Source organism: Lissotriton vulgaris, chromosome 1_1 (genome assembly GCF_964263255.1).
Source record: "Lissotriton vulgaris chromosome 1_1, aLisVul1.2, whole genome shotgun sequence".
Classification (NCBI taxonomy): domain Eukaryota; kingdom Metazoa; phylum Chordata; class Amphibia; order Caudata; family Salamandridae; genus Lissotriton; species Lissotriton vulgaris.
Genome location: NC_141685.1, coordinates 237010686 through 237020418, shown reverse-complemented (window position 1 = coordinate 237020418; position 9733 = coordinate 237010686).

Genomic DNA, 9733 nt, shown 5'->3' with positions numbered 1-9733 from the left:
CTTAACTAAATGGTCTTCTCACGCCAACAGAGGTCCGTCTAACATCTCGCGATACCAGTCATCACCAGAGGGTCCAAGGCAGGGCGGTAGTCAGGGCAGCAGTCATCAGCAGCCGTCGGAAAGGAGTAGCCGTGCTGCAAAAGACCTTCAGTCCACTTCGACATGCAGGGGTCGCTTGACGTGGCTTGCGAATCCTCCGGAATTTTCTTGCGGGGCTTCTCACGACCCTCGGGCTGAATGGCTACCACTGAAACGGCCCCACGTTGGGTGCCAGTTGGAGATCCGGGCCTTATGGGCCTGGCGGTGCAGGGCACGCCTTAATCCCCGAGTTCACCTGCCTTGTAAAATAGAGACATGAGACACTCTGTTGAACGTGGAAGCCAGGTTTATTAGCTGCAGCTAAGCACAGTTATCCCTGAAGTTACACACAAGGTGGGTTCTAAGGAGACTGCCACTTCAATCCATGGCATACAATCTTTTATGGGAACATATTTACAGCATCTCACTCCTTACACATACGAAACGAACCAATAAGAAAAGTTGGAAAACAAGCTATCAGGTGTCTCAATTATGCCCCTCTCTCTGACCCCGTGTGTTACCCCTCCCAACAAATTAATCAGTGATGGCATCAACAATCCCTTCTTGCAGGTGGCAGGACGTATTTGTGTGCCTCAAAGGATAGTCGTGTAATAGGGGAATACAAGGAGAGAATAAAGAAGGCCAGTCGGATAAGATAGTATAAGGAAAGAATAGGAGAAGGCAAATAGTCGGTCGAGACAGGGATCAATCAAGCCAGACATGGATTAACAAACTCAGCCAGACCCTGACATCGGGTTTCGTAAACAAGGGCAATGAAGTTACTTTTTACCTGAAAAGACGCGCAGCAGCTGGAAAAGCAAAAACACACCGTCCACCTTGCTACCTGTGTGAGGGCAACACAAAATTGCGGCAAGACACAAAAATGGCGGCTAGATACGGGACGAAGTCAGAAATCGAAGAACCTTAGATGGTGGACCTTCCTCAGGGGTCACTAGAACATAAAGACATCCCATAAGACACGTAACGACTCTAATGTCTGAAAAGCCCAGCCTACAACTACCATCATGCACTGCATCTGGTGACAGAAATCAGAAACGTGCTTAATGAAAAAAACAGGCTCAGTAAGGAAATATGCTTAGTAAAAGAATCGCACTAGCAAAGAAAACATATGCGCTTAATACTAACGTAGCAAACTTCAAGAAAGCATCAAAAAATCAAAGCATCAAAGAAACACATGCCTCAATTGAAAATGAACACAACGTTCTACCTCAAACACAGCCTAATCAAAATACAGTTCATCCATCCCAACCCCATGCCGTGCTCTGTGCAAAGAAACTCCATGCAAATAAATCAATCTAAAAAAAAATCAACCAAGTGTAAAATGATCCAAGCAAAGTTAACCTAAGAGCACATTAAACTAGTTAATCAAAAACTCACATGATCCCCAGTCTGAAACCTCAAGCCCCAGTGCTGCAGCACTGTGCTCCACCACACAAGCTGTGTGAAATGAACCAAATCTCGGGGCAGATTTACAAGACCCATGCGTCACTTTTGAGTCACTTTTCCCATGTTAAAAGTGACGCAAAAGTGGCACAAGGGGCTTGTAAATCTACCCCCTCGTGTGCAATGCAACCACTCCTTTTTAAACCCAAAAGTGCACTCCCCAGGTGAAACCAATCAAAATGTGTAGCTCCTAAAGAAACAACCTCATCAATATGACTGCACATAAAGAAAAGATCAAAATATAAACCAAACTCAAATGCTAGAGGTGCTAATGTTAAAGCTATTTGTCCATGTCCTGTAAATGACAAAAAACATATGTGAATACATGTAATTAAACTAAAACTATAAAAATGGACATTTAATTAAGCTTCTCTAAACAATAAAACATATTGCAAATATCCAGTCCTTTACATTGAAACGGTCATTTCTGACATAACCATATCTATTAAAGATAACCTTTTGCAGTAACATCTTGCTCCCAGGGCACCTCCGTTAATTGTGATGTAATCTTATTCATGAACTGAGTCTCTGGGTGCACTCCAGCAGTAGGACAAACTTGTAAAATTACTAGAAGAAAATGGAGGAATGTTCTCCCCTTTTAGCTTAACTCAAACAGTATAGACAATCTTCAATGTTGCCTTCGTTTGCGCTCAAGCCAGAAGCGTGCTATGTCCAGGTAGCACATCAATATGTCACAATTATCTGGTGCGTCGTCACGCACCAGCTTCACGTTGCACCAGGTACGGCTGGATTTTATTTATTTATTTATTTTATGCATTTTTATATAGCGCGGACTTTACCCGAAGGTGCCAGAGCGCTTCACAATAGGACCAGTAATGATACATGAGGAGAAAATTACAAGTGAGAATGACACAAAAGCAAACGTTACATTACATGAGGTAATAGTGACAATTGTGCATGTATCAAGAGCAAACAGAATACAATAGGTAGCAAACGGTATGTTACATGAGGAAAAAAGTGACGTGTGTGCATGTTACAAAAGCGTACAAAGTACAGGTAGAGGTATAAAACTGCAATAAATGGCAGATACTTAAAACACAAGAACAAACATTATGTTACATGAGGCAATGGTGGCAATTGTGCATGTATGAGAGGCAAACAAAATACAAGAGGTACCAAACAATACATTACACGAGGAAAGGTGACGTGCGCATGTTACAAAAAAAGTACACACTACAAGTAGAAGTATAATACTGCAATAAATGGAAGGTACTCAGAATACAAGAACACACTGGGAAGGCACTTCTATTGTCATGGAGAACAGAATTTCCTATAATAGAAGGACTTCCTTCAGATAATAGACAGGGTGTGAATTAAATGTTGAAGTGTCTTTGAAGGAGGAGAACTTTGAGGCCCGTTTTGAATGCCTGGGAGGAGGTGGTGGTCCGGAGGTGAGGCGGAAGTGAGTTCCAGATTCTCACTGCGTTACCTGAAAAGGATTGGGCCATCGATTTTTTCTTCTTGAAAGTGGGAGGTTCAAGCAATACATTTTCAGCATTATGTGATGGTCTAGAGCACGGGTACTCATAGTACGGCCCGCGGGCCAACAGCGGCCCGGCCTGCCTTCCCTGGCAGCCCGCGGACCTTGCACATATCGTACCGGTGTTTTAATTTTTTTTTTTTTTAAAGAGTGTGTGTTGCAGCAGCACGACTTGGAGACTGCTGCTCTGTGGGGGCCGGCCGGGCGATTCCTGCCATAGTTAGAGTGGAGCTGCAGGGGCGCTAAGAGGTGAACAACACCGCCTCATTAACATATTAATGGTCTTTTAAAGACCTGTTAATGCGCTCGGTGCGGCTGTGTGTGTGTGCTCCGAAGCTGTCTCCACCCGGGCGATGGAACTTCACCACAATCTAATTTGCACCTCATCTTTTTTTGTAAATCTTATACGGTGTATGCTCCCTTCTGCCCTCGCTGCCTCCTACTCAAAGCTGCCTGGTATCGTGTGCTTTGCGCTGCTGAGCTTTCCTATCGCCTGAAGTTGCTTGCTCCACTGTATCTGCACGTTAGCCTGCATAGCGCTGCTGGCCTCACTTGCTCCACTGTATCTGCACGTTAGCCTGCATAGCGCTGCTGGCCTCACTTAGCGCTTTAACGTGCCTGCCTGCTTGTGCGCTCGATTGTTCCTGTATTTGTTCTAAGCATGGGCGAATTTTGCGAATCTCGCGTTCGCGAATTTTGAGGATTTGCGAACTCGCAATCCGCAAAATCCGCGAATTCTCGCAAATTTGCGGATTTTTTTTTTTGTGTTTGCGCGGGTTTCTGCCAGTTCGTGAGGGTTTTTTACAATGTCGCAAATTGCGAACTTACCTGTCGGGTCGCAAGTTTCGCGAAGTTGTTGTTTCTACGTGTCCAGCCTGTTTGGGACACTCTTCTTCATCACTGCCACTCTCTGCCACCACTGCCACTCTCTGACTACTCATGCCACCCTCTGGCCCACCCATGCCACCCTCTGTTTCATCACAGCACCCTCTGGTTGTCCAGTCAGTGTACATTATTGTGGCAACGCAAGCACACCTTCCCTGCCTCAAGTGACCTGAATTAATTTGGGGCTGATTAATGTGTCACAGAATATTTTTTTAGCTGGCACCTGCTTCCTTAGTGCTTCCTGATTAGTGATCTTTTGCACTTGCTAAGTGCTTTCATTGTTGCAAAATTAGTTACAACACCTGCCCTGCCCCAACTGACAATAATGAATTAGGGGCTGATTAATGGATTTGAACTTCCAGCCTGGCTCCTGCTTGTCTCCCTTAGCTGTAATTCAGGACCTTTGTGGCATATGTGTAACTATTCTGAGGTTCAGAGCAGGGTCACATAATAGTTTCAACTGGCAACTGAACTCTGGAGGGGCCCCTCAGGAAGCACTACAGGAAATGGCTACTAATGATGAGCCTGAACTTTTGAACCTGGTAAGTAGTTACTTTCAGTTTTGCTAAGATCGTATTTCTGCAATTTTGCACTTATTCGCGGGGTGCGAACTCACGCGAACAGTGCGAACAGTGCGAGCAAAATCCGCTGCTCGCGGATTTGCGGATTTTGCGGGAGATTCGCAAATCTCGCGGATTGCGAATTTACCGAAAATCAGCAAAATCCGCGAGCGAAACGGATTTTCCGCCCATGCTTAATTTGTTCACTGTGTTTAACTGTTTTAAAATACTTTTGCCAATTACCTCCGCATTTCCCCCCAACCCGGTCTGCACTCGCGTTGCAGCCGCCATTTGCTGTGTTGTTGTTGTTGTCTTGCACTGAGCCCGCCCCCTCCACCACGCACCCGCCTCCCATCGGATCCTCCCTCCCACTTAGAGTGTAGGCTCACCCCTGTCCACTCTAGCGCTGTGACCGCCTCGACTACGTTGGGAACGGTCGCTCCCTTCTGCCCTCGCTGCCTCCTACTCAAAGCTGCCTGGTATCGTGTGCTTTGCGCTGCTGAGCTTTCCTATCGCCTGAAGTTGCTTGCTCCACTGTATCTGCACGTTAGCCTGCATAGCGCTGCTGGCCTCACTTGCTCCACTGTATCTGCACGTTAGCCTGCATAGCGCTGCTGGCCTCACTTAGCGCTTTAACGTGCCTGCCTGCTTGTGCGCTCGATTGTTCCTGTATTTGTTCACTGTGTTTAACTGTTTTAAAATACTTTTGCCAATTACCTCCGCATTTCCCCCCAACCCGGTCTGCACTCGCGTTGCAGCCGCCATTTGCTGTGTTGTTGTGGTTGTCTTGCCCTGAGCCCGCCCCCTCCACCACGCACCGGCCTCCCATCGGATCCTCCCTCCCACTTAGAGTGTAGGCTCACCCCTGTCCACTCTAGAGCTGTGACCGCCTCGACTACGTTGGGAACGGTCGCTCCCTTCTGCCCTCGCTGCCTCCTACTCAAAGCTGCCTGGTATCGTGTGCTTTGCGCTGCTGAGCTTTCCTATCGCCTGAAGTTGCTTGCTCCACTGTATCTGCACGTTAGCCTGCATAGCGCTGCTGGCCTCACTTGCTCCACTGTATCTGCACGTTAGCCTGCATAGCGCTGCTGGCCTCACTTAGCTCTTTAACGTGCCTGCCTGCTTGTGCGCTTGATTGTTCCTGTATTTGTTCACTGTGTTTAACTGTTTTAAAATACTTTTGCCAATTACCTCCGCATTTCCCCCCAACCCGGTCTGCACTCGCGTTGCAGCCGCCATTTGCTGTGTTGTTGTTGTTGTCTTGCCCTGAGCCCGCCCCCTCCACCACGCACCCGCCTCCCATCGGATCCTCCCTCGCCCCTCCCCCCTCCCCACCCTCTTATGACTACTGCTGTCGCGCGCAGCGTCCACGCGCAGCGACCGCGCCCCATTCGCGCCGAAGGTGCGCCAAAGGTAAGCCCGTCTACGCCCGTCCGCGCCTGGACCGCGCCCAGCGCCAGACCCCCTGCCCATCGTGCTGCCCAGCTCTCCCGCATTACCTACGATGCCGCCACCCTCCTAGCCCTTAACCCCGGTCGCGCCCCCAACTGCGTCCAAGCCGCTCCTGGACACACCCATGGACCTTTCTCTTGCTACTCCTGCAAATTCAGCGGCACCGACAACATCTCCGCTACGACCACACCACAGATTCCCGACCCCAACCACCTACAATGCATCCTTCTCAACACCCGATCGAGCCACAGACACGCCATTGACCTATGGAATCTACTAGACACCAGCTCTCCAGACGTCGCCTTCCTAACAGAAACATGGATGAACGCTTCCTCCACCCCAGACATCACCATTGCCATCCCTGAAGATTATAAGATCACACGCAAGGACCGTACCGGCCACACAGGAGGAGGAATCGCTATCGTCCATAAAAAATCAATCCACATCTCAACCAGCTCTGACGTCAACCTCGCCAACTCTGAACACCTTCACTTCCAGATCCACATCGACCCCAAGACCACACTCAGAGGCACCCTCCTCTACAGACCACCAGGACCCCGCGCAAAATTCAGTGAGGACATCACGGACTTCATCACTCCACACGCGCTCCCCTCTAAAGATTACATCCTTCTGGGAGACCTCAACTTTCACCTTGAAAAGAACAACGACCGCAACACCACCACCCTCTTGGACAACCTCGCCAACCTCGGACTTAAACAACTGGTCACTTCCCCCACCCACATCGCAGGTCACACACTCGACCCCATCTTCACCTCCAGCAATCATGTCTCCTTCAGCCACACTACGGATCTCCTCTGGACTGACCACAGCTGCGTTCACTTCACCTACAACAAGCCGAAACCCACCAACCACCTCCAACCAACTCTGCAAAGAAACTGGAACAAAATCACCATCGACCAGATCTCCTCATCGCTCCGTCTAAACACCCCAGCCCACTCTTCTAACCCAGACCAAGCCGCCGCCAACTTCACCCTATGGTTATCCAACACCACCGACATTCTAGCACCACTGAAAAAACGTCAAAGGAAACCGGGCAGCAAGAAGGCCTCATGGTTCAACGATGATCTTAAGAAGTCCAAGAAACTCTGCCGCTCCCTTGAAAAAGCCTGGAAAAAAGACCCAACCACTAGCACCAAGGACGCCTTCAAAAACGCCACCCGCACACACCACCAACTAATCCGAAAGGCCAAGAAAGCATCCTTCAAGGACCGTCTAGATAACAACGCCCACAACAGCAAGGAACTTTTCAACATCGTCAAGGAATTTACCAACCCCTCGGCCAACTCCAACGACATCACCCCCTCTCAAGCCCTCTGCGACTCCCTGGCTTTATTCTTCCACAACAAAATTGCAGACATCCACAACAGCTTCGACAACCAACCCGGAGACCAACCCACCCAACCATATGCTGAACATTCTCCCCCCTTGAACACCCTCAACGACTGGAACCCAATCTCCACTGAGGACACCATCCGCCTGATGAACTCCATCCACTCAGGATCACCCACAGACCCATGTCCTCACCACATCTTCAACAAAGCAGACTCCGTCATAGCACCGCACCTCCGAGACGTCATCAACTGCTCCTTCAACTCCGCCACCTTCCCGGAAAGCTGGAAACACGCTGAACTCACCGCCCTTCTGAAAAAACCCACAGCGGACCCCACCGAACTCAAAAATTACCGCCCCATATCGCTCCTTCCTTTCCCGGCCAAAGTCATCGAGAAAGCTGTCAACAACCAACTCGCCACTTTCCTCGAAGCCAACAAATCCCTCGACTCCTCACAATCTGGCTTCCGAGCAAAACACAGCACTGAGACCGCCCTCATCGCAGCAACAGACGACATTCGAACTCTACTGGACAATGGAGACACAGTCGCCCTCATCCTCCTCGACCTCTCTGCAGCCTTCGACACAGTCTGCCACAGCACCCTTTTACAACGCCTCAGAAACATCAGAATACAAGGAAAAGCACTTGAATGGATCACCTCGTTCCTCACCGGAAGAACCCAGAGAGTCCGCCTTCCACCATTCAAGTCCGAGGCCACTGAAGTCATCTGTGGCGTACCACAAGGATCCTCACTCAGTCCCACCCTCTTCAACGTATACATGAGCCCCCTTGCGGCCATCGCTCGCCAACACAATCTCAACATCATCTCCTACGCGGATGACACTCAACTGATCCTTTCTCTCACCAATGACCCCAGCACCGCCAAAACCAACCTACACGAAGGAATGAAAGAAGTTGCCGAATGGATGAAACACAGCCGTCTGAAACTGAACTCAGATAAAACAGAAGTCCTCATCTTAGGTACATCCCCCTCTGCATGGGACGACTCTTGGTGGCCGGACGCCCTTGGAAAAGCACCCATCCCGACAGACCACGCACGGAACCTAGGCGTTATCCTGGATTCTTCACTTTCAATGAACAGACAAGTCAGCGCCGTATCCTCATCCTGCTTCAACATTCTTCGCATGCTCAAAAAAACATTTCGCTGGATCCCCACCGAAACCAGAAAAACAGTCACCCATGCTCTGGTCACGAGTCGAATTGACTACGGAAACACCCTCTACGCAGGTACTACCGCTAAAATACAGAAGAAACTCCAACGAATCCAAAACGCCTCAGCCAGGATCATATTAGACATCCCGCGTAACGAACACATCTCTGGCCACCTGAAAGACCTCCACTGGCTCCCCGTCAATAAGAGGATCACTTTCCGACTGCTAACCCACGCACACAAATCACTCTACGACATCGGACCAGAATGCCTCAACTCACGACTGTCCTTCTACATCCCCTCCCGCCTACTACGTTCTTCCAGCCAAGCCCTCGCCACTGTACCCCGCATCAACAAGACCACCATGGGAGGAAGATCCTTCTCATACCTGGCAGCCAAAACATGGAACTCACTCCCCACTTACCTTCGCCTCACCCAGAATCACCTAGCGTTCAGAAAGCAGCTTAAAACGTGGATATTTGACAAGTAATCCTCCTCCCCTCCCTAAGCGCCTTGAGACCCTCTGGGTATGTAGTGCGCTATATAAATTCTTTGACTTGACTTGACAAAAAGTACATCCTCCCGCTTATGGAGAAATATAAATTCACACCATGTCGCACTGCCTTATACTTCCTTCAAATGTTGTCTGAATATTATGTGTGCTATTGCCTTGCGTCCTACCTTTGTTTGCCATTAACGAGCAGGAGATCTCTTAATGATATTAATCATCAGTTGTATAGATTGCCCCAAGACATCTAATGCTACCATGCGCCCGACAAACATATAAACATATCACCTGCAGGAGCGTTGTGAACCCCCGCTTTTGCAGTTACACTGGGAGTGGGATTTTTGGGGGGTTTCTTCTGCCTGAAACTCAGCAGACGGATGCTTATAAATAACGCAAGCAGGAGTAAGGAAACAAGAAAGATGAGTAAATGCAAGAAGGAAGGAATATTGAAAGGTGGATGAATAAATGGATGAATGACTGGGTAGATGTATGGGTGAAAGGTTGAGTGAATTGATAGGTGGATGGATATGTGAAAGAATGGCAGATGGATGGATGAATGAGTGACTAGATAGGTAAATGGATAGGTGGACGGACAGGTGAAAGGAGGGGAGAGTAAAGGGTTGGATGGGTGAATGTATAGGTGAGTTAATGGATAAGTGAATGAACAGGTGGAAGGATGGCAGAGTAAAGGGGTGGATGAATAGATGGATGGACAGGTGAAATATGAGAGAATGAAGGGATTAATATGTGGATGGACATGAGA